The following is a 24,608-nucleotide window of genomic DNA, read 5'->3' as shown; positions in this document are numbered from 1 at the left end:
GGCCGGGATTTAAAGTAGAGGCTTGACCCGGACTCGACTGTGAAATCCAGCATTCAACCTAAGCTGAAATCAAATATTGCCTCATAAAAACTATTCTTCATTATTAGTTATGTTTATTAATTGGGGCGCCGGGGTGGCTCAGTCCATTAAGCATCTGCCTTGGGCTGGGGTCCTGATCCCAGGGTCCAGGAATGGAGTCCTGCATCCTGGCTCCCTCTCCCTCTCCCCCTGCTTATGTTCCCTTTCTTTCTGTGTCTCTCTGTCAAAATAAATAAATAAATAAAATCTTAAAAAAAGTTAATATAGGGTGCCTGGGTGGCTGAGTTGGTTAAGCATCTACCTTCAGCTTGGGTCATGATCCTGGAGTCCCAGGATCGAGTCCCGCATGGGGCTCCCTGCTCGGTGGGGAGTCTGCTTCTCCCTCTGACCCTCTCCTCTCTCATTCTCTCTCTCTCAAATAAATAAAATCTTTAAAAAGTTAAAAAAAAAAAGATAATATAAGAGAAGTTGGAGAAACTCATCCAAAGGCCCCCAGCTAGGAAGTGGAGCCAGGAGGGAAAGCAGGTGGCCTGGCTCCCGACTCCGGGGATCTGATTCCAAAGCTCGCTGGGGAGTGTGTGTCTCAGGATTTACTCCACACAACCCACTGTAGACAACACGGCGAGAAACATGAAAGCGGGTGTTACAGACTGAACGTCCCTCAAAATTCCTATGTTGAAGCCCCAACGCCTGGTGTGCAGGTCCTTCAAGATGGGGCTTGAGGGAGCAATTAGGCCTTGAGGAGGCTTGCTTCCCCTCGCTGTCCTGTGAGGACACCCTGAGAAGACAGAGTGGGCCTTCACCGGGAGCCCAAACTGCTGGCACTTTGACTTTGAACCTCACAGCCTCCGGAACTGTGCGAAATCAGTGTCTGCTGCTTAAACCACTGGGTCTGCGGGATTTTGTAAGAGCGACCTGAGCTGACTAACCCAGGGGAGCGCGCTCCTTAACCAAATCAATTCAGGAAATGTTCCCTACTCGCTCCCTGTCTGAAAGAACTCACAATGACTATCAGGAAATCAAAAGCTCTGGAAAGTCCTGCAGCAAAGAAACTCATTTAATTTGTTTAACCAGTTGCTTCTCAGACTTTATTGACTATGGAAATCCCCCACTTAGGAATACTTCACAGAATCCACTGGAAGGTGCTCCTGAGGTAAACGCCTCAGGAATGATGGTGCGCTTGTTTCCAGGTGAATGTAACTTCCAGTGAAGTCGGAAGCTGGTGTAGGGGGGCTCCTGGGGGGCTCAGTTGTTAAGGGTCTGCCTTCGTCTAAGGTCATGATGTCAGGGTCCTGGGATCGAGTCCTGGCATCGGGGTCCCTGCTTAGTGGGGAGCTGCTTCTCCCTCCCCCACTCCCCCGGCTGTGTTCCCTCTCTTGCTGTCTGTCTCTCTTTTTCTCTCTCTCTCTGTCAAATAAATAAAATCTTTAAAAGAAGAAGAAGCAGCTGGTGTAGGGAAAGTTTAGTAGCACAGACCAAGATGGGAAATCCAGTGCAGGCCGTGAGTGTCTCTTGAAGAGGAAGAAGAGCCTAGCTATTCCAGAAACATCGGGGAAGGTGAGTGGGAGATCTACTACAAGGAAGTTGTTCTCAGGTAAATCTGGTGAGAACAAAGTTTCAAGAGAAAAGTTTAGGGCCTTCCCTGGACAGAGGATCTGACTTTAAGAACAGAAAGGCCCTTACCAAATTGTGTAAATTTGAATATAGGAGAAGAGGAAAACAAATAAATCTCAGAATGATTGTATCATCTGAAGGAAAGAGCCATCAGTGATGCCCATTAGAAACTTAATATGGACGGATGTCCTAACATTCTCTTGATTTCTTTTTTTTTTTAAGATTTTATTTATTTATTTGACGGACAGAGATCACAAGTAGGTGGAGAGGCAGGCAGAGAGAGGAGGAAGCAGGCTCCCCACTGAGCAGGGAGGCCGATGGGGGGCTCGATCCCAGGACCCTGGGATCATGACCCGAGCCAACAGCAGAGGCCTTAATCCACTGAGCCACCCAGGCACCCCTGTCTTGATTTCTTTTTAGGGAATTACAAGATGTGACCTCAAAGAGAAGGCCCCGTTGCTTGGCCATTGCGGTATGCAGTAACCGCGCCCACGTTACCGAAAGGACAGAAAAGGGGAGGAGTAAGCGCACAATTTGGGTTTTGTGTCCTTAAAGTGAAATGTTAATTAGAATTAGCTGAGTAGTTAGATATTTTTAACAGTTTATGCTTCTTGCAGGGTAGGTAGGGGTGGAGGGAAGAAGGGGAGATTGCTGACGGAATGACGGCACGTGTGCACAGAACATCGTCGCATTGCTGTGTGATTGCGTCGTAAGATCTCACGGCTGAGGGGGCTCTATACATTCCATCCACATAGCACATCCCGATTCCTGGTTCTTCAGAACATTCTAGAGGAAGTTTGGGAAAGAAACTCTTTTGCTCAGAGGTGCGCACACTTAATACAACCCAAATAGCCCACTGGCAATGAATATTCCACACCCGGATCGACTGTGCAAATAGATTGTTTACTTTTTTTGTGAGCAGAAGAATATAAAAACACGAGTGGCCTCAATGATTTAACACTGAAAATGTTGACACCGTAGCAATAAGCCTCAATACAGAGCCGTGGGCTCGCTGTTCGGTCTTCATTTAAAACAAATTGAGAGTTTGTTTGACATCAATGATTTTTCCTTCGAATTGGAATGTATTGAGGTTTTATACATGTTACACAGAGAAAACAGCCTATTTTCGATTTTTTTTTTTGTGTGTGTGTTCTTCTATTCACCTGTAATTGTAAATTGCATACAAATGATGTTTTCTCTCTTTTGTAAATGTCAAGGGAGGTTAGCAAATGTTGCAATTATTAGTGCCATCTATTGGTAAGATTTGGTATGACCTCGTTTTCTGGGTACAAGCCATGGAGTTACTAGGGAGATAAGGAATCAAGTGAAAAGACAGATCAGACAGGCATTCTGTATTTAAGAATGGTGGTGAATCTCTCTTTTATGAGACAATTATAAATTTGAACACTTAAAGGGTATTTAATTATTAAATAATCATTGCTAATTGTTGTTAGGTGTGATGTTGGCGTTGGGTTACCTTAAAACATCCTGATCGTTCAGAGATTTGGGGCCAAGTTTGACCCACTATCTGTTTAGCCTATGAGCTAAGAAGAGTTTTTACATTTTTGGTTGAAAGAGTCAAAAGAAGAAGGATTTATGCATGAATTACATGAAATTCAAATTACAGTGGCCATAAATAAGGTTTTATTGGAATATGGCCATGATCCTTCATTTCCATTTTGACTATGGCTGCTTTGTGCTGCAGAGAGAACATAGGGCTCATGAAGCCTAAAGATTTACTCCCTGGCCCTTTACAGAAAAACCTTGCCCAGTCTGTCCTAGAACTTTCCTCTTCTCATCGTGGCCTATGAGCCAGCAACACTGACTTTGCCTGGAAGCGTTAGGAACACACAGTCCTGGTCTGTGCTCCAGACCCTACAGATCCAAGATCTTCAGACCCCAGGCGATTCCTACTCCCATTAAGGTTTGAGGAGCACTGGTTTAAAGGGGTCTGCTTGGGTGGTCCTCTGGCCACACCCTCCCAAGGATGCAGGTGGCCAATAAGGACAAGAAGATGTGTCTACCTGGAGCTCCCCTTCCCCCTGTAGGCCATACTCTGAGTGCCTAGAACTCTCGAATTCCTGCTTCCAGGGCCAAAGCAGACCTTCTCCCTGGGTCCATCTCTTGCCAGATAGGTGGTTGAAATACAGCTGTTTATGGGGTGGGAAGAAGGTAGGTCACCTGGTCATCCTCTTGCTTAAGCAGCAGATTCATCAGAGCACAAAAAGGGTCAGAGTTAGAGGGGGAAGAGATGGGGGGAGTAACAGGCACTGGGGTAGGCTCTCTGTCGTCCACCTTCTGGCTTAGAGTTCCAGACTCCAGGAATCCTAGCCTGCCAGGATTGTGAAGGTACATCTGACCCTTTGTTAGCTTGATATATAACTTCTAAATATTTAAACATATAGTACGGGCCTTCCTTTATGCTCTTGATCTGGGCCCCACAAATGTCAGTGCCAGCTGTGCTGAATGCTTCTCCACGTGTGCTCTGAGGACAGCAACAGGGTCATTTAAATAATTCAGATTCCCAGGCCCCACTTGTAACCCTCCCCCGGCCCCCCAAAATCAGAATCTTGGGGCTGGTGTCTGGGATGCTGCATTCCAGCCAGCTCCTCCTGCTGATTCTGATCCACACCTGAACTCTAGAAGCGCTCGCTCATAGTGAAGACAGAGCAGAGAGGAGCTGGCCCGAGTGAGCCAGAAGCTTCAGGGGAGACAAGAGGAAGGAGGGAAAATGCTCTTCAAAATATGACAGGAGACCCCTCCCCGCCCCCATCCCGCCAGTAGCAGGCTGTAGGGAGCAGCATTCCGCTGCAATAGGGCAAGGGTGTCCTCCTGCCACACGTGGGGGCTGCCCTGCAAAGGAAAGTATAGGAGTCAACGCACAGCGCGGAGCAAAAGGAGCTAGGGGCGCCTGGAGGGGCCCTCTGGACCCAAACGGAGTTCGTGCTGAAGCCACGGTGCAAAGGTTTGGGCAGGCGAGACCGCTCGGGTCCTGCAGGGGACCAAGGAGCAGCTGGGACAGACCACGCAGTCCCGCCGGCGGGCTCAGGTCCTGCAGCGAACGCGGGCAGGTTGTACGGCCTCGATTTGTACAAAACCCGAGCCGGCGGTGCCATGCCGAAAACCACCACTAGGGGGAAGCAGAAACCAGGCATCGCGTGAGGAGCGCGGACGGATGGGGTAGGGGGGTGCGGGCGCCAGGAGAGCCGAAGGGCAGGAAGGGCGGCGGGAGCGAGCGCCCCCTTCCCCCCAGCCCCACCCTCTAACACCTAAACACACGCTCCTGGTTCAGCACTGGAGCCCCCGATGATCTTTGCTTAGTTTCCTCGCCCAGGTGTGGTCCGTTACTTCTTAAACACGGCGGAAGGCGGGGTGGGGGGGGGGGTCGCCCGCTGGCTGCGCACGTGAGTCCCCCGGGAGCTCTGTAAAATCCCAGCGCCCTGTTCTCTCCACCAAGTCAGAGTCTCGGGAGCGGGGAGGCAGAAATCAGCACTTTCAAAAAAAAAAAATTTTTTTTTTAATCTTAATGCCTTCATCTTTATTTGTTCTTCTTTAAGTAGGGTCCACGCCCCACATGGGGCTTGAACCCAGGGCTCTGAGATCCAGAATCGCTTGCTCCACCAGCTGAGCCAGGCAGGCGCCCCAGGGATCAATACTTTTTTCTTTTTATAAGCACCACAGGTGATTCCTCCCCCCCCCCCCCGCAGCCCACTCTGAGAACCGCTATTGTGGACAAAAGATCTCATTGCTTCCCAAGTGGCCGCTGGCTTTCCTTGCCAGAGGCTGCCTCCAAGAAGCCTTGTGCCTAAGGAGCCACACGTTCTTCTCCTCCATCCGTCCACGAGTCTGTCTGCAGGTGGTGCCGGTGCTGCTCATATCTGCATGGGATACGGGTTCCCTGGGGGTACTGGTCCCCAACAGATTCACATTCGCTGAGATTCTGCGCGTCTAAGTGCGCTCCCAGGTGCTGGCCCTGCCGGTGCACGGACGACCTGCCGCAGGGTCGGTGGGACCGCGGCCTCTTTCTGCTCATGGGCCTTGGCCACTGTTCCCTGTGTCCCTTCTTCGCCTTTCCTGCTGCAGCGGGAAGAGGGGCTGGCATCGTCTCCCATCCTGGCCTCCCTCCACTCGGGTCCCCACCACGCTGCCTGTGGTGTGGACCGAGACCCTGCACACACGCAAAAAACCCCGTGTGTGACTCCAGGAGGGATCAATGAACCAGTGGAGTGAGAAATGCTCGGAATTTGGCGTTGAAGACTAGGCTCTGCCACCCAGAAGCTAGGAGCGCTTGCCCAAGGTTCGGCCTCCCCGAGACTCCGCCACTTGACCTGCTTCACTGACCTTGTCATTTCACCGTGAGGACCAAGGAGAGATTCGGCGTTAAAGCTCCTTTTCACCAACATGTTGACCGGCATCCTCCGTTCCCGGTCTCGCATTGTCACCATTGCCATGGGGGGGGGCAGCCCTGCCCCTCACACACTCCCTGGAAAAGTGGATCTTTCCCCAACCTCCGTATCCTGACCCCCAACTCAGACTTCCTTCTTGCGCTCTGGAAGTCCCACCAAATGCCTGCATTTCCTGCAGGAATCCTGCATGTCCAGTGTGTCGACCCACCCATGTGCCATATTTACAGGGACAAGGGACAAGTCACTTTATCATTCCTTTGCATCTCCCAAGACACTGCCTTCCCTTCTCTATCTTCCTGCCATCAACTCCCATAAGGGGAGGGACACGCAGAGAGGGGGAGAGGTGACCGAAGGTGGGTGGCGGGGGCCGGGATAAGCTGGCAGAAATTTGCAGTGAGCCAGAGAAGACCAATCACCCCCCTCAGAACGGCAAACTTCAAACATTAATCAAGCTACAGTGAGGTATGCCATTCCTTCCCCCCACTCCCTGGCAGGCAAAAAAAAAAAAAAATCAGCGTCCCCTGCTCTGGACAAGTGGGCTTGGGCTGACGGGAGCACGCGAGGACAGTGAGCTGAGACCCCACCCACAGAAATGGAACTGGAAGACGTGAGGTAAACAAGGGGCCACCTTCTGGAGCTCCTGTCGGGGTGCCCCCGTCCTACAGGGCAGCAAGCAGCACAGCCTCACAGAGACCATGAGATCTTTGGGGGCAAAGAGCACCCAAACCCTTTCAAACCCTGCCGGTCCCTTCCAGCAGGAAAGCCCAAGGAGGACACTTGTGCAGAGGGACAGCTGAGATGGGGCTGGCCCGGGTTCTGGTCCCCGTCCCTGTGAACGGCTGGGGGGTCTGATGGCAAGCGCGGAGGCTCAGGCCCTCCCAACTGTTAGCTGCTCAGCAGAGGGCCGGATCAGCCCCTTGTCAGCTTCCCTTATAGGATGCCTTGTGTTCCCCGCCCCCAGATTCAAACGTTGAATTGCCAATCCTTGTTGCCTCAGAACATAACCTTGAGTGATGCAGATGTAATAAGTTAAGATCAGGTCATTAGCCAGACCCTAACCCAGTATGGCTGGTGTCCTTATAAAACAGGGAAATTTGGGGCGCCCGGGGGGCTCAGTCTGTTAAGCATCTGCCTTCAGTTCTGGTCATGATCTCAGGGTCCTGGGATCGAGTCCCGGCATCGGGATCCCTGCTTAGTGGGGAGCCTGCTTCTCCCTCTACCACTCCCCCTGCTCATGATCTCTCTCTTTCTCTAATAAACAAATTCAAAAAAGGGGGGGAATTTGGACACGGGGTGAACCCCATGTGAGGAGGATGGCAGAGATGGCGGGGCTGGGTCTACAAGCCAGGGAACACCAGGGCGGCGACAGACCAGCGGACGCTGGGAGGAAGGCACAGAGCAGAACATCTTCACAACCCTCCCGGGGAACTGGTCTCCGGAACTTCAGACTCTGGGTCTCCAGGATGGAGAGAACACATTCCTGTCGTTGATGCCACCCCGTCTGTGGTGTTTGTTATGGCAGCCATAGGAACCTAATACATTCAGCTCCCCAGAAGCCCAGGCTGGAGCCCCCGCCGAGCTACAGACACTCCGTCTTTCTAGCCGGGTTACTTCTCCCACTAGGGACTTTCCATAATCACTTGGATAGTCCCTGTCGCCTGTCCCTACGAAGCTGGAGAACGTGAAGGAGCAGGGAATGGGCTGCGGGGTGTGTGTCCTGGACCGCTTAGCGGACAGCAATTCACCCTCAGCCCAAAACTCAGGTGTCCGGGACGCCTGGGTGGCTCAGTTGGTTGAGCAGCTGCCTTCGGCTCAGGTCATGATCCCAGCGTCCTGGGATCGAGTCCCACATCGGGCTCCTTGCTCGGCGGGGAGCCCGCTTCTCCCTCTGCCTCTGCCTGCCGTTCTGTCTGCCTGTGCTCGCTCTCTCTCCCTCTCTCTCTGACAAATAAATAAATAAAATCTTTTAAAAAAAAAAAAACAAAACTCAGGTGTGCTACAAGCCAATGTTCTTCTCTACCAGGCCTTGGGATTTACCGCCATAATACATCCCCAGGAGACCAGCAGCCTTACCGTCTCCACCTGCCTGCTCCTGCCCAGCCAGGACTTCTCTCTCATCTGCGCCACCAAATGGTCTCCACACCACCCTGTCCGCACCCCTCCTTATCCCCTCCACCACCAGAATGCTCTTCCCAAAGGCAATCCGATAGGGTCTCACCCCAGCCCAGAGCCCTGCACGGGTCTCTGATCTCTTTCCTTCTCATCCCTGCTCGCTGTCTACTCACACCTCCCTCTCCAGTTCCACCGAGGCACAGCCGGGGGGGCTGCTTCCTTTTGTGAACAAGTGGCTCCTTCCCCCTGGTTCTCGCCCATGCCCCTCTGGGCCAGCTAACCTGCCCTCACCTACCCCTTCGTCTTCCGAGTGTCCATCGGAAACCCTGCTACCTTCCATTGGAGACAGTTTCCGTCACATTATGTCATCATTCTTTCTTTTCCTTTGTTTTCTCCATGAATGGGTGAGCCCGTTGAGGGCAGGGACTTGTGTCCTCCAAAGCTGAACAGCACAGAGCAGACCCTTCAACAGTGTTTGTGGGATGAATTCATCAGGAGTTCTCAAAGTGCAGTCCCCGGACCGGTGGCAGCAGAGTCACCTGGGGGCTCATCGCGAACGCAGACGTTGGCCTCCGCCCGGGCCTGCTGAGTCAGAAACTCAGGAGGGTGGGGTCCAGGTTTCACACACCTTCCAGAGGATTCTGATAGACACTCAAGATTGCGATCCACGGAATTTAAAAAATGAGAACGTAGTGAAACAGGATACGTATGGAATTTGGTATTATTATTCAACCGAGACTGAATCGCGACAGGAGGGCTGATGGTTCCTCATCACTGGGAGTCCCTGGGCATTATGGCAGCCTGGGGTGCCCATTGCCCACCTCTCCCTCAGCCCTTGATCTAATGTGTTCTGTTAGATCCCCTTCTGGGGAGAGGGGGCCGTGGTAATATACGCTAACGTCTCAGGAGTGTCCCAAGCAGAAGCCCAAGGCACACAGGAAGCCTGGGCTTCCAAGCGCCATGATTACCATTGTCAGGCTCAATTCTTGTGGTCATGGTGCCCGGTTTTCTCTCCTTGCATTCTTAACTTAAAAACATTTTGTCAACTTCCCACCCAGGGGGAAAAAAAAAAGCCAAAGAACAAAACAAAGCTTGTGGATGCAGAGAGGTTTGGTGGTTGCCAAAGGGGGGGTTGGGCAAATGGGGTGTATTTGAACGTTGCTAAGATCTTAAAAATTCTTACCATAAAAAAATTGTGTGCCCGTGTGATGGTACATGTTAATCAGACTCATGGTGATGATCATTTCACAATATATACCAATACTGAATTGTTATGTTTCATACCAGAAACATATTACATGTCAGGTACATCTCAATATTTAAAAATAAGCATTCTGTCAAGGGAATTAGAACCCTACTGCTTCAGATTTACCATATTACCTGTAGTAATGAGTATCCCATCCTTTTAAAATTTAGTCTGAAGAAGTTAAAGATGTGGGGGGGTTTTCGCCTTTAATCTTTTGTCTCTTGATTCTTGTGTGTGTGTGTGTGTGTGTGTGTGTGTGTGTGTGTGTGTATTTTTAAAGAAAGAGAAAGAGTGTGAGGGCAGAGGGAGAGAGAGAACTCCAAGCAGGCTCCACGCTCAGCACAGAACCCCACGTGGGCCTTGATCTCAAGATCCTGAGATCATGACCCGAGCCCAAATAAGAAGTCGGACACTTAACCAACTGAGCCACTCAGGCACCCCCTCAAATGTTGGTTTTTAACTTCTCAATAAGAAACCTTGATATGCCATTTAAGAAGCTGGAAAAGAACTCCTTTAGGACTGAAGAATATATCCACAGGTCAGGTTGGAAATGCTGTGAACACGCTGAGAGGTGCTGGGAGAAGCCCCTCCACCACCTGATGCCTGCTTCCCTCTCCTCAAGACTCTCCCTCTCCAGCCTACACTCAACAGGTCTCAGCCTCTTTCAGGTCCTCAAATTTACCAAGCTCTCTTTTGTTCTGGACCTTTGGACTAGACTTTGCCCTGCTTGAGAGTTCCCCTCTCCTTTTTTTTCTCCCCTAAGACTTTATTTATTTGAGAGCCAGAGCAAGAGAGAGAGAGAGAGAGAGCATTAGTGGGGGAACAGGAAACAGAGAAAGAAACAGATTCCAAGCTGCGTGTGGGGCCCATTATGGGGCTTGTCTTGGGACCCAATCCCAGGACCCTGAGACCTGAGCCGAAATCAAGAGTCAGTCACTTAACGGACAGAGCGACCCATGCACCCTTCTCTTCTGCTTTCTATTGATTAATTATTTCTTTGCCTTTTGTGAGGAAAGGGTAATACCCCTTTGCCCAGCAAGTTTCCTCCTCCTCCTCCATGAGATGAGGATCCTCCCTTTCCCTGACCTCCCCCTCACCAATTTTCCTTCATCTGCTCCTTTTTCCTCTTCCTTCCCCTGCTAGCCTGGAAGAACACCCCCAGAGTCTCCTTCTTGGACCCCCAGCACCTATCTTGGAGCGAGGCACACAGTAGGGACTCAAGTATTTGTTGGAGAAATTTGAAAACTCGCAAGCTTTAGGCAAATAACTTTCCAAGTTCCAAGTGAGTCCACTTGCTTCTTTTATCCTTGGGCTAGGAACTTAGGCGCTAATAAAACTCAGGGGGAAGGAGGGTATAGAAGAGATGTGTATGATTTCAACAGAAGACAGCTGGAGAGAGAAGGAATAGAACTTGGCAGCTCAGGAAGTGCATGGCTAACGGCAGGTTGCTGTATTCCCACAAAGCCTGTCCTTTCATTTGTGAGGAGGGCCCCCAAGATGAGAATGGCATGGAGACTCTCCCCAAAGGGCCCACTTCCTCTTATTCTCTGATATGTTGGCTCTGTGGGCAGTGTTGTAAACAGAACTGAGCTTGGAGGGAAACACAGGTTGTGTGTCTTTGTATAAATGGTTACTACTCTCTACCCCCAAACAAGCCATGGTCATTGGGACATCACACAAATTACAGAAGAAAATTTCTCATCCAATCTCAGGGTTAGAAAGGATATCAATGCATCCCTTCCTCTGACCTCTGCAGGAATTCCCTCTGTAGATCTCTGATAACAATTCACAACACAGTAACAACATTGGATTCCAGTTGTTGGAAAATCCTCTTAAGCCCAGTGCTCTGTATGTGATCGTGGTTTATGGAATTAGATAAATAAATCCAAAGGAACATTAATCAGGACAGTAGAAATTATGTTAAGGTAATGTGTTGTTTTTTGATAAAAGATTGTGGGAAAATCATTTTAAATGTTTGACATCGTCTTCAGTCTTCATGTTGTACCAGATACATGCAGATACATGTTCTCATCAGTTTATTACTGGACAAGTAAAAAAGCAAAAACAAAAAGAGGACAATAAATTCTGTCTCACTATGTACTCCAACCCAATTACTGAATATTTACCAAATGACTGAGCAAATTCTCAAACATTTATTGAGTATCTTGAGTCTTGAGGCTAAACGTTCAGACTAGATCTCCCTTGCTTATTGCAGCAATGAGCATACCCTTCGGCATTCACACAGGAGAGCAAGGGAGCGGGGTGCAGCGTCATGGAATGGGGATGGCAGATGGTTTCCAGTCCCGCCCTGCTACTAACCAGCTGTGCCACATTAGCTAGATTACCAGACTCTGTGGATCTTGGTTTCCTCCTCTGCAAACAGAGGTGACTGAATCAGGTGACCTGTAAGTTTCAGTAGCACAGTAACACTCCTTGGCTGTAGGACTTTGCTCTTTCCTCCTAAAGACTGGCCTCATGAGTGAAATTAACTCTCAGTCAACTGGGTAATTGATCATTAGCAAAGGTCAAACTCCTCTTAAATACTGATGGTTAAGTTAAAGGAATTATTGTAAATATAATTATGTACCTATCCTTCCCCGGATAAATAGAAACTTGAGTTAATAGTTGGCTACAGCACTCAGCTCGTAAGCTCTCATTTCTGCCTTCAGTATTGGCTAAAACTCCCTGGCTGTCTGCTGAATCTGGACTTTTAAAATATTTCTATTTTTAAACCGCAGCAATGGGACTGTACAGTCCTAGTACGGTATATACCAAAGAAAAAAAGAAACAACCCCCAAAACCGCAAAGAAATCACAAATGATTTTCAGTAATTACTTTTTAACATGATTCCCTCCTTGATATTATAATATTTTTGGATAATAAGGTACAGTTATTATGAAAGAAAAATAGATTTAGTAGCAAAAGAAATTAAGTATTTTTAAATTAGGTGCCAAGGGGCGCCTGGGTGGCTCAGTGGGTTAGGCCTCTGCCTTCGGCTCAGGTCATGATCTCAGGATCCTGGGATCGAGTCCCGCATCGGGCTCTCTGCTCAGCAGGGAGCCTGCTTCCTCCTCTCTCTCTCTGCCTGCCTCTCTGCCTACTTGTGATCTCTCTCTGTCAAATAAATAAATAAAATCTTTAAATAAATAAATAAATTAGGTGCCAACATTTTCAGTGAGGGGGGGACAAAGATATAAAACCCTTTATTTATAAACCCCCAGATCAGAACCCTTTATTCTAAGTTTGAATTAGAAATATTAGTAAGAATACATATGTACTTGTAGTTTTAAAAAATTATTTTTTAGCTCTGTCTGTTGAAAAGACCTAGATGACTTGACTAACTCATAACAATGAACACCCTTAGCACCCAGACAGTGTTTTCTAAATACCATTTCACGAGACAGAACAGAGCTCCTTGGAGAAATGGGTGATTTGGGGTCAGGGAGGAGCCTGGACTATCTTGTCATTCCAGCAAGCAAGGAAGTTATCAAAGACCACAGAATCATGCCCAAAAGACTTAGGAACCAAGCTGAAGAGCCCATAGGCCAGAGAATACATGATTTCAGCACCAAAAAGAATAACGACTGCAAAAGATTGAAACACATCAGTGAGTTCATACAATTACAACACACACCGCTTTGAAGGAAACTGGGAATCCAACTCATTATTCTGAAAACTGGGAGGGGCACCTGGCTGCCCAGTTAGTAGAGATCTTGATCTCACAGTCCTGACAGGATGGTGAGGTCATGTCCCACGTTGGGTATAGAGAGTAGTTAATTTTTTTTTTTTAATTTTTAAAAAGAGAATATTTTAAAAAATAAAAATTTTAAAAACTGGGAAAGAAAAAGAAAGACAAAATAATTATGTGAAGGGCACCTGGGTGGCTCAGTTGGTTAATCATCTGCCTTTAGCTCAGGTCATGATCTCAGGGTCCTGGGATCGAGCCCTGTATCAGGCTCTCTGCTCAGCGGGGAGCCTGCTTTCCTCTCTCTCTCTGCCTGCTGCTCTGCCTACTTGTGATCTCTCTCTCTCTGTCAAATAAACAAATAAATAAAATCTTTAAAAATTTTTTAAAAGAAGAAGAATTCAAACTAATAAGTACAGAGGGATACTAGAATTGGAAAACCTCTATTTTGCAAACTCTAGTGAAATAATGGATCAAGGCAAATGGTTTTAGGAAATACCTCCCCACAGAAATATAATCATCAACAACAAAAGAGAGTATGGGACATTCTACAGGCTTGTAGAAATTATTTTTCTGCAACAAATAAATTGCATAAAGAAGAAGGAAGGATGGGGAACCTGTAGATTAAAAGAGATTTAAGAGATATAGTAACTAAATGCAATATAGGAGATTTATCTGGATCCTGATTTAGACAAACTACCTATAAAAAAAAAAAACCACTTTTATGAGGGAACTAGCTCTATTCAGAACATTACCTGGATATTTTATAGTGTTATGGAAAAATACTATAAATGTGAAGGGTGCAATGATATTTGAGATGGCACTTTTTTTTTTAAAGATTTTATTTATTTATTCGACAGAGAGAGATCACAAGTAGGCAGAGAGAGAGAGAGAGGAGGAAACAGGCTCCCTGCTGAGCAGAGAGCCCAATGCGGGACTCGATCCCAGGACCCTGAGATCATGACCTGTGCCGAAGGCAGCGGCTTAACCCACCTAGCCACCCAGGCGCCCTGAGATGGCACTTTTAAAAGTTCTTATTTTTTTCACATAGAGGTTGAAATACTTATGACTAAAATAATTTCAATATCTGATGCTTAAAAATAATTTAGCAGAGGGCATCTGGGCGGCTTAGTCAGTTGAGTGTCTGACTTTTGATTTTGGTTCAGGTGGTGACCTCAGGGTCCGGGGATCGAGCCCCATGTTGGGCTCTGTACTGCGCATGGAACCTGCTTGAGATTCACTTTCCCACAACCTCTGCCTTTCTCCCCCCCTTTCTCCTCACCCCTCTCTGTAAAAAAAAGAAAAAAATTTAGTAGGGATTGCAGTAAGACTGAGGAGCAGAGAGAGTACAGAAGAAATAAAGTAGTCATGTATTGATAACTGTTGAAAAATAGATCATCAGAACATGGGGTCTCATTATCCTATTTTCTCCACTTTGTATACTATTTTCATAATAAGTTTTTTTTTATAAATAAGTGCTTTTTTCAAATGTGATCTCTACATTGGAGATATATATACATATATATATATATATATATATATATATATATTTTAAGTTTTATTTTAAAGTAATCTCTACATCCTCACGGGGCTCAAACTCACAGCCCTGAGACCAAGAGTCACAGGTTCAAGCCAGCCAGGTGCCCTAGACTTATTTTCAAGGTACCCATATCCCTTTTTGTCTCTTACAAATGTATTTCCATTTGCTCCTAAACTACAAGATTTTAGCTCTCCTCCTCTATCTCATGCAGAGGGTTCCCATTTGTTTAAAGTCATATTTCCTTACTTGTAGTGATTTTTTAAAAATAATTATTGAAATGCATATTCGGTAATATAAGGTCCCATGGCTCTTCATCATCTTGGGGTAAAATGCAGAGACCCCCTGCTTTGACACCTTAAGCCCATCATAATCAAGTTCCACTCCACCTGTCACATGAACTGTTCCAAAAACCAAAAGGGAGGAAACCTATCTCAACCCATTTTATATGGCTAGATACCAAAACCATACAAAGACATCACACAAAGAAGAAAGCTATAGGCCAATATCTATATTAAATGGACCCCCAAATTTTCAACAAAATACTAGCAAGTTGAATCCAGCTAATGTATAAGACTTATAAGCTTAAACGTAGCAAATGTTGTATGACATACATTTTGCCACAATTTAAACATAGTAAAATAATAAAAAGAATGACACACCATGACCAAAAGGATTTATCTCAGGGATGCGAAGGTGGTATAACATCAGAAAATCAACCGACGTAACGCATTTTATCAGCAGAATGAAAGACGAAAATCACATTATCATCTTAGTAGATGCAGAAAAAGCATTTGACAAAATCCACATTCATGGACCCCAGATTAAGAACACCTGTTCTATAGGCACCTGGGTGACTCAGTCATTTGAGCATCTGACTCCTGATCTCAGCTCAGGTCTTAATCTCAGGATCATGAGTTCAAACCCCTGTTAGGCTACATGCCCATTATTTTAAAACATAAATAATAAATAATAAAAAAGAACACCTGTTCTAGATGGTCTCTGACCATAGCTGATGACAAACAGTAGAGAAGGAAGACCCTTGGGCTAGAAGGTGAGTGGATCCCAGGGTTTGAGACTGGGAAGAATGTTTTCCTGAATCTGCCAGAGTCTCCTTGAATCTGCCTTGATCATGAACAATGACAGAAAGAATGACTTTACCAAGATCTCAGAGGAGTGTTGAGAGTAAACTCTTCAAGTTAGGAAGTGTATATGTTCCTTCTTTGCTGCCTATAAAGTCTATAATCATTCACCTGCTACATCATTAATGCGTATTTTGGTGCCATATTTCAGAAGCCTTTGGATGGTTTGGAAGTTGAGGGCAAATATCTCAGACTTCGACTTAATACTAGCTGTGTGATTGTAGGCAAGTTCTTAAAACTTTAAGTCTTGGGAGTGTTAGTTTTTTCACCTCTGAAATTAGGAAACCAACACATAGGATGAGAATTTTAGAAGATAATACCTATGACGTATGTAGCACGGTGCATGGGCCATGGAAGTACTAGCCGTCTCAAACAACGTTCGAGACTGGGTAAATCATGGGCTCTGCCTTTCGACTATTATGTTTGCCACTTACAGGCAAAGGATTTGCCTCTAAAGGATTTCATATTACCAAGTTAAAGGGACAAATATTCTCTTTTAAGAGCTGGATTTGTTGTTGAAAACAGCAGCAGAATGAAATGTCATCCGGACAACTTCAGCCATTGTGCCTCTAGGGTAAACATGGAGGGGGCACTGGATGGCTCGTCAGTTCACATCCGACTCTCGATTTCAGTGCAGGTTGTCATCTCAGGGTTCTGGGAGTGAGCCCTGTGTTGGGGGCTCCACGCTCAACGTGGAGTCTGCTGGAGATTCTCTCTCTTCCTCTGCCCCCGCTCATGTGCGCGCGCTCTCTCTCTCTCTCTCTCACAAAATAAATAAAATCTTAAAAAAAAAAAAAAGTAAACATATAGATGGCACAAAGCAAAGACAGTGCTGTGTGGGCGTTGCCAAAATAAAGGATTTAGCAGGACAAGTCGTTGGCCTGTATTCTGGGGTCACTGCCAAGGGGTGACTGTTCAGACAGGAGCAGAGTTTGAACTCACTTCAGCGCCGGCTAACTGCTGTAAATAATGTTACAGCATTAAATCTGTGCCACTGGTTTCAAAAAGTGCTTTGGAGATACAATTATGCGTCAAGGGTGCGAACTCAGATGCTTCCATGGGCAAAATTGCTAAGGGAGGCCACGCGGGCTAGTACAGAGAAGGGCCTATTATCGGAGGCCATGGCCTGTCTGAAGAGCATTTTTGATTCCCATCATTTCAGAAGCACCAGTTAGCCAGACAAAAAGACTGGGAAGGCCCTGTCCTCGGCAAGCAGCTTACCCACTGTGATTAGTGCAACAGGCATTGATTAGGAAATTCCCTTTTGTATCCCTAAACCCATGCATTGTTTTTTCCCGTTCAGTCAGATGCACACCTTGCAGGAACGGAAGGGCTAAACGCTCTGAATTGTGAGCTCACAGAATCTTCCAAGTTGCTTACATTTTCCCCATTTCTGGTGGCCTTCCCCTGCTTCTCAAACCCTCCTCTCTTTTCCTCTAGCTACAATTTGGCTGCTGTCTCAGCCTATTTGAGCACTATTGGTTTTTGCATCTTCTTTTCCGAGCATTTAATGCCTCAAATACTTCCCGGTGTCCTGACCTAGATAGAAGCCGACTCCTGCGCTGAGCCATCAGTGGGCACTGATCCATCTCGGGAGCGGCCCCCAGCCCTCTGTGAAGCAGAGTGTGTGAGGGAACCATCTAGATCCCGGCCCTCGGTGCTACTGACAGACTCATTCTCAGCCTCTTGGTTTCCTATGATACCAAAGCCTCCACCTTTAAGAAAGTTATTTACTCATTAAAAAATACTTAGAGAAAGATCCAAGAAAGCCAGTTATGGGGTTGATAAACTTAAACACACTGCTTTACAGGCTGAATGAACGAAATTATTGGAAGTGACTACAGGGATGGGAATCTGAAAACAACTCGGCAATGTCGTATTAAAGGGTAATTTTTAAAGATTTTATTTATTTATTTTCCAGACAGAGAGCACAAACAGAGGAAATGACAGGCAGAGGGAGAGAAAGAAGCAGGCTCCCATTGAGCAGAGAGCCTGATGTGGGACTCGATCCCAGGACCCTGGGACCATGACCTGAGCGGAAGGCAGAGGCTTAACCCTCAGAGCCACCCAGGTGCCCCTAAAGGGTAATTTTTAAAAAGGTCAAATTGTGACTCTCAAGCTAATATTAAATGGCCATCATTAGCCCATGAGGTTTTTTTTATTATTATTAATTGTTATTAGTTTGTGGAGGAATCAGTAAGATGTTAAGACTGGTTTTCAAAGTCTCTACGCGACAGAAGTCTTTTATGTTGCCTTGAGCCTGCTTCTCCCTCTGCCTGCTTTGCCTGCTGCTCCCCCTGCTTGTGCTCTCTGTTTCTCAGACAAATAAATACATAAATAAATAAACCTTTTAAAAAAAAAAGAACTAGGCAAACACACGAATGCCAACAATAGAGCTGGACAAGACGGGTACACTGAAATGCTCCCGAGAGGCAGGAGCAGGTATACGGCAGCACAAACACAGGACGCGTTTTTGTGCGGGAACATGATGTGTTTGGTTTGGGACCTGCTGTTTGTGGCCTGGTGAGGCCTCTGCATGGCTTGCAAGCACGGACATCCGCTCCGTCTTTACGTGCCTGCCCTTCTGCTTCTGTCCTGCCTTCAAACTTAAGACACTTAGAGAAATGTAAATGATAAGAAAAAAGAGTTGGCAGAACCTAAAAACAAGTTGCATTTCAAAAAGTAAGGCAATCGAGGGGTGCCTGGGTGGCTCAGTTTGTTAAACATCTGACTCTTGTGCTCGCTTCGGCAGCACATATACTAAACATCTGACTCTTGATTTGGGCTCAGGTCATGATCTCAGCATTGTGAGATCGAGCCCCGCCTGGGGCTCCGTGCTGGCTGTGGAGCCTGCTTGGGATTCTCTCCCTCCCTCTGCCCCGCCCCCACCAAAAAAGTAAGGCAAGTGAGTAGAGATGGCTTGATGATCTACCTGCTAGATGGTCTGCCTACCAGCAAGTGTAGTTTATATTTAAAGGATGTGAAATTAAAGTTTAACCCCAGATGACACACACTTTCATCGCTCCTAACATCATGTAAAAAGCAGCCTCCTCTAGCTTGTTTGCACCTGTCTCAGACGGTCTGGCCTGACGCTGTCCTCTCTATTTTGTTAAATGGCATCTGTTTTAAGTATCAAGCCAGAGACTTTCTACAAGTCATCTTGGAGTCCAACTTCACATGTTGTTTCATAATTAAATTAAAGTCGCAGGATGTTTTGGATTAGAGGGATCTTCCTTCAACTAAACCCAAGGTTAGTGAGAGAGTGTGACCTGTCTGGGAGAGAATTCCCTCATCCAAAACATCCGGAACATTTCACTGGATTAATTTGCAACTCCCTGGGAGAGGTTTGGTCCAATTTGCTAAAGATTTTCTGTCTGTTTCCATTTCTCTTTTCAATTCAGGTCAATATGAATTTATTCAACTCCCTTATTGAAAATGATATGAAAAGTATTACTGAGTCAAAAGAATAAAGAAAACAGCAGATAAAATGCAAGGAAAGGGAGAAAAGTAATGAGTGAATAAATAAGTTCATTCATGAATAAAGAATTTATTCATGAATAAATAAATTCATTCATCCAACAAATGAACTTACAGAACCCTTATTTTTGCTATGCTCTGAGCTAGAGAAGTACCGTGCAATAGAGGAGAAAAATAAGTTGCTGTTTCTGTCTTCCAGAAGCTTAGAATTTTATTTTTTATTAAAAAGTTATCATTAGACAGTTTAAATTCCACGTATACTAGTGTTTAATCTAATAAAAAACTTCAAAAAAAAAAGACTTCACAAAGAAATAGACATGAGCAATTCCCTTGCACCTTTAAGAAGATGTAGAATATTCTGTGAGGGGAAAAGGCTAACAGATGACACGGCATCGCTGGGTGAGTATGTGTGTTTGGTTGGATTGAATCCATGGCCACTAGCCAAAGTAGGCTACAGAAGAGAATGTTTAAGACATATGTTTCCTATAGGGGCCGTAGGAAATCACCCTTAGTACAGTAGAACAAGTATATATTTTCCTTTGAGCATTGCTATGAGTCTATGTAGCTTTAGGAAGAATTACCTTTAGTAAAAACTAATGGACCAGGAGAACCAAATGTTCCTATAGTCCGGAAATACATCGAGAAAATCTCCATTTAATCCATCACTGCCCCAAACTTGGCTCCTTGTTTGTCGGACTGTAGTTCTTTAAGATTCAATGAAACACAGTACAGAAAGCAAAAGGCCATGATGGAATGTTCCCGAAAAGGTTAAGGTAGGGAAGGCCGGCAAACACCCATGCGGACAGGATGATTAGGGCCTCCATGGCATGTAATGGGCTGTTCTGTTGTCCCCATGTCTTAGTCCATTTCCACTGCTTTAACCAAGTGCCACAGGCAGGATGGATTATAAACAGAAATATCACATCGTTCTAAAGGCTGGAATTCAGGGCGTTTGGGTGGCTCAGTGGGTTAAAGCCTCTGCCTTCGGCTCAGGTCATGATCCCAGGGTTCTGGGATTGAGCCCTGCATCAGGCTCTCTGCTCAGCAGGGAGCCTGCTTCCTCCTCTCTCTCTCTGCCTGCCTCTCTGCCTACTTGTGATCTTTATCTGTCAAATAAATTTTAAAAAAATCTTAAAAAAAAAAAATAAAGGCTGGAATTCTGAGTTCAGGGAGCCAGCACGGTCGGGTCTGGTGAGAATTTTCTTCCAGTTTGCAGACTTCTCACATGGAGGAGAGCAGAGAGCTCCTGGCATATAAGGGCACCAATCCCTTCCAATCTCTTCCCTAACCACCTTTCAAAGGTCTGACCTCCGAATACCATCACGCTGGGGGTTAGGATTCCACATATGAATTTGGGGGTGAGGGACACCAACATTCAGCCCACTGCACCCTCCTCGTGTCCTCCTGTGCCCACTAGAACCTAGACTTTGTCTTGTTTCCTGCTGCATCTCCAGTGCCTTGAACAATGAATATTGTTGAATGAATGAACAGATTAATGTTTCTCCTGCACTGGCTAAGAGAAATATTGGATCTAGTGCTAAAGACCAAAAAGAGAGAAACTCCTTGCTTTATCAGTGACTCTGATGAGCTCTGATGCCCCCTCAGTGCTGTCCATCCATCCTTCCATCCATCCATCCATCCAGCACTTTGCACAAGATCAGTCTTGTTCTTCTGGTACTCTGTTACTTGTTGGAATTATAAAGATAAAAAGAATAAGGTCCAAGCTCTCAAGGAGAACACGACCTTAGTTCTAAGACAGGAGTCTGAAGAAAGGTGAGAAGAGAAGGGAACAGATACTTCCCAAATGTGAAACACAGAACTAGCGGGCTGTTTGGACAGGGAAGAATCTGAAAGACCCCCCAGCCAGTGAGGTGAGTTTTGGCTGGACAAAGGTGAACTCTCCACCATTGAAAAGATCAAGAAATGATGAGACCTAGTATGGCCTATGGTCCGGCGGTCCAGGACCACGAGTAAGATTGAGTTCCAAGCTTTAAGAAGTTACAATGTAGCAGGAGAAACGAAGCCAATATACTAGGGATAGGAGAGAGTCTGAAGCTGAAGCCATAGGAAATGTCTGGTCACCTATGAGACTGAATCAAAGGAGGAAGCATATTTTCTCTCGCTGGCTTCCCTGTTGTCATATTGTACCTGACACGTGTAAGACACTGAAGGGAAAACAAAGGCAATTAGAGGCTGGAACCTGCCTCCTCGATCTGCGGTCTAGCAGGTGAGCTAGAACACGTGCACCCGTGACCAGCCTGATGCTGGGGCTGACTTGGAATGGCTCATACAAGCTCTGAGAGCCAATTCTTACATTTTCAGGAATTTTGCATGCCTCTTTTGAAACACAGCCATTAAAAAAATAAGAAATATGTGAACCTACAATGAAATAAATTGTGTTGAAGACAAATAAATTATATTGAACATACAATGAAATAAATTAGATTGAAATAACTAGAAACTCATCTTCCTAAATCATTCTCTATGCTCTTGAGGATTTTAGGTCTGTTATACCCACACACCTGTGTGCCAGTGGATGTATCTTTCCAATTCCGTGTTCAGGGACGTCTTGTGGTAGCTTGAAACTGCCCCAGGAGGAGTATTTATACCATTTATACCACCGACATTGGCAAATGCTACAAACCAAGGCTTACTTCATTGTTTTTATTTTCTAGTCTTAAGAAAATGATGGAGAAAAGGTTAAAAATGCAGATCAAACTTAAGAGCTTGTCATTTCTATAGTCATTGTACTGTGAAGAGCACAAAAAATTGTGGCACTATTCCTTTAATAGTCAGAATTATTGTCAAATACAGCAAAGAAGTGAAAGCATGGGGGAGGGGAGCAGGTGTCCTAGGAGATCGCAGGCTTCATGGTGGGGATGAGAACTAGCGGAGGCCCAAGGCAGAGGAAATCAAGGGAACCATGTCCTTGCAGCGCTTTGGCTTTGCTGGTCCCTGGGGGGTGGGGAGGAATTACCTTTCTAGTATTAATGAGGCCACTGCCTGCCTGAGCTGGGGCTTCTGGTCTACTTCCTGGGAACCAGCATGGAACACAGGCTCCAAGAACCACAAAAGGATGAATGGAAGATGGGGGAGCCCAGGAATCATCAAAGCCTCCCGAAATGGGAATATTCAACTTGTTTAAGGTATATTTATTTATTGGGGCGCCTGGGTGGCTCAGTGGGTTAAGCCTCTGCCTTCGGCTCAGGTCGTGATCTCAGGGTCCTGGGATCAAGCTCCGCATCGGGCTTTCTGCTCAGCGGGGAGCCTGCTTCCCTCTCTCTCTCTGCCTGCCTCTCTGCCTACTTCTGATCTCTTTCTCTGTGTCACATAAATAAATAAAATCTTTAAAAAAAAAGATATATTTGTTTATTATAGAGGGAGAGGAAGAGAGAGAATCTCAAGCAGACTCCCCACTGAGTGTGGAGCCCAATGTGGGGCTCGATCTCATGACCCTGAGATCATGACCTAAGCTGAAACCTAGAGTCAGTTGCTTAATTGACTGAGCCCTGCTAGTGCCTCAAAGAATATTCAACTTCTTGGGTGGCTCCACGGACTAGGCAGTTCAGAGCAAATGGCAGAGACAGCAGGGAAGTCCCACCAGCAGAAAAAAATCAGCTAGCCTGGGATTTCTGTAAAAGGACTTTTTTTTTTTTTTTAAACTGAAGTTGAAGGATTAGAATTCAAACTTTTATTGTGAGGGGAGGATGGAATTAGGCACCACACCTGCCTCCCAAATATCCCTTTGCACTTGAAAATCACATAGTGCAGGGGCAACTGGGTGTCTCAGTGGGTTAAGCCTCTGCCTTCGGCTCAGGTCGTGATCTCAGGGTCCCGGGATCAAGCCCCGAATAGGGCTCTCTGCTTAGCAGGGAGCATGCCCTCCACCCCTGCCTGCCTCTCTGCCTACTTGTGATCTCTGTCTGTCAAATAAATAAATACAATCTTTAAAATAAAAAAAAGAAAATCGCATAGTGCCTACAGAGCTGGATAACATCTTTGCCATCAATACCTATTCGCATTCTCAAATTCTCACTGGAGTTGAGTTTTCTGAAAGGAACTGGCACCTGACAGCCTCCTTACATCCTTACATCCCCTCTTGTCTGTCCACATGCCCACACCGCCCCTCTATTACCATCATCCCTACACCTCTGAGATGAGGCCAGACTGCAGAATGGGCACCATTTTCCTTCCCAGACTGCGATCAATCCCCAAAAACGGTGGGGAGAGAGAGAGAGAGAGAAGCCCGAGGCCATGACCCGGTCCCAGCATCAGCCTTCTTTGAAGTATCAGAGAGGACTGCAGGGTCCTGGCCCACTATTATCCTGACTTCGCCATCCTGGCTGAGCTCGCATATGGTGGGAAACACCTACCCACAGGTGAACTGAAATTGCGACCAGGCTTGGGATCCTTGGGACAGTCTCTCTACAGTTAACAAAGGGAGGAGAGAAGGAGACAGCATCGAGACAGGGACATCCGAGGCCCGCAGTAGTGGAAATGACCCTGAGGGAGAACGGCGAGCCCTGGAATTCTAAGTGGGAGGAGCCTATGCCCCGCAGCGTTGTTGGGAGAGGTATGCGGGGGCCTCTTCTAGAAGCCATATCCCCATAGCAAACATAGGATAACAACAGGTAGCTGAGGAGATCATTGTAAGTATCACCAGGAAACGTCAGAAATATGGAGAGCGGGGCCCCTGAAAAAGTCTGGTTCCTGCCTGGGCTGCACTTGAACTGGGACATAAATATCTAGATGATAACATCGGTCCGCACAGCTTGCTGTAGTACACAGCATAACTTTCACACATGGGAAAAATAAAACCAAAGATATGAGATCTAAGAGAGGTTACAGAGTAAGAAATAACATACCTGCATACATGCATACCGATTACGGGAAGAGTCACGATTTATACACAGGAAGAAAAGACCTGTCCGCTAAGTTAGTAATAAAAGATCGTCCCAAGTATTTTAAGAAGCTAAGGAGGGGCAGTGAAACTGGGGGTGGGGTGTGGTTGGGGAAAATCCTGACAGGAAAAAAAAAAATCCCAGGAAGGAAATAACTTATTGTTAGAAAATGATTTCCACTTCCCATCGCGACTTAAAGTAAGACACCTAAAAGCAGGACTTTTTCCAAAGCAATCATCCTCAGACCTGTTTTGTAACACAGATAGCCCAAGTCGGCACCCGGCTATCTAGAGAAGGTTGGCCCTTATAATTTAGGGTCCTTTCAGTGAATGGCACGTAATGTCAACCTTGCACTTTCCACCGCGTTGCCCATAACACACAGAGACTTGAGCCCTCACAGAAACGGCCAGCGGTCTGGCCCCTTTTCGGAATCCGGCCGATGAGAGCTA

The 24,608-nt window shown here is 46.3% G+C and overlaps 1 protein-coding gene across 2 annotated transcripts in view; it reads right to left on the bottom strand.

The window, feature by feature from the left end:
- The window catches only part of CLDN10 (claudin 10), a 117,751-nt gene that overhangs the window by 76,336 nt on the left and 16,807 nt on the right, over positions 1-24,608 (bottom strand). The window lies entirely within an intron of this gene.

Source organism: Neovison vison, chromosome 5 (assembly GCF_020171115.1).
Source record: "Neovison vison isolate M4711 chromosome 5, ASM_NN_V1, whole genome shotgun sequence".
In the NCBI taxonomy this organism is placed as follows: domain Eukaryota; kingdom Metazoa; phylum Chordata; class Mammalia; order Carnivora; family Mustelidae; genus Neogale; species Neogale vison.
This window is presented reverse-complemented; position numbering and strand designations above follow the sequence as displayed.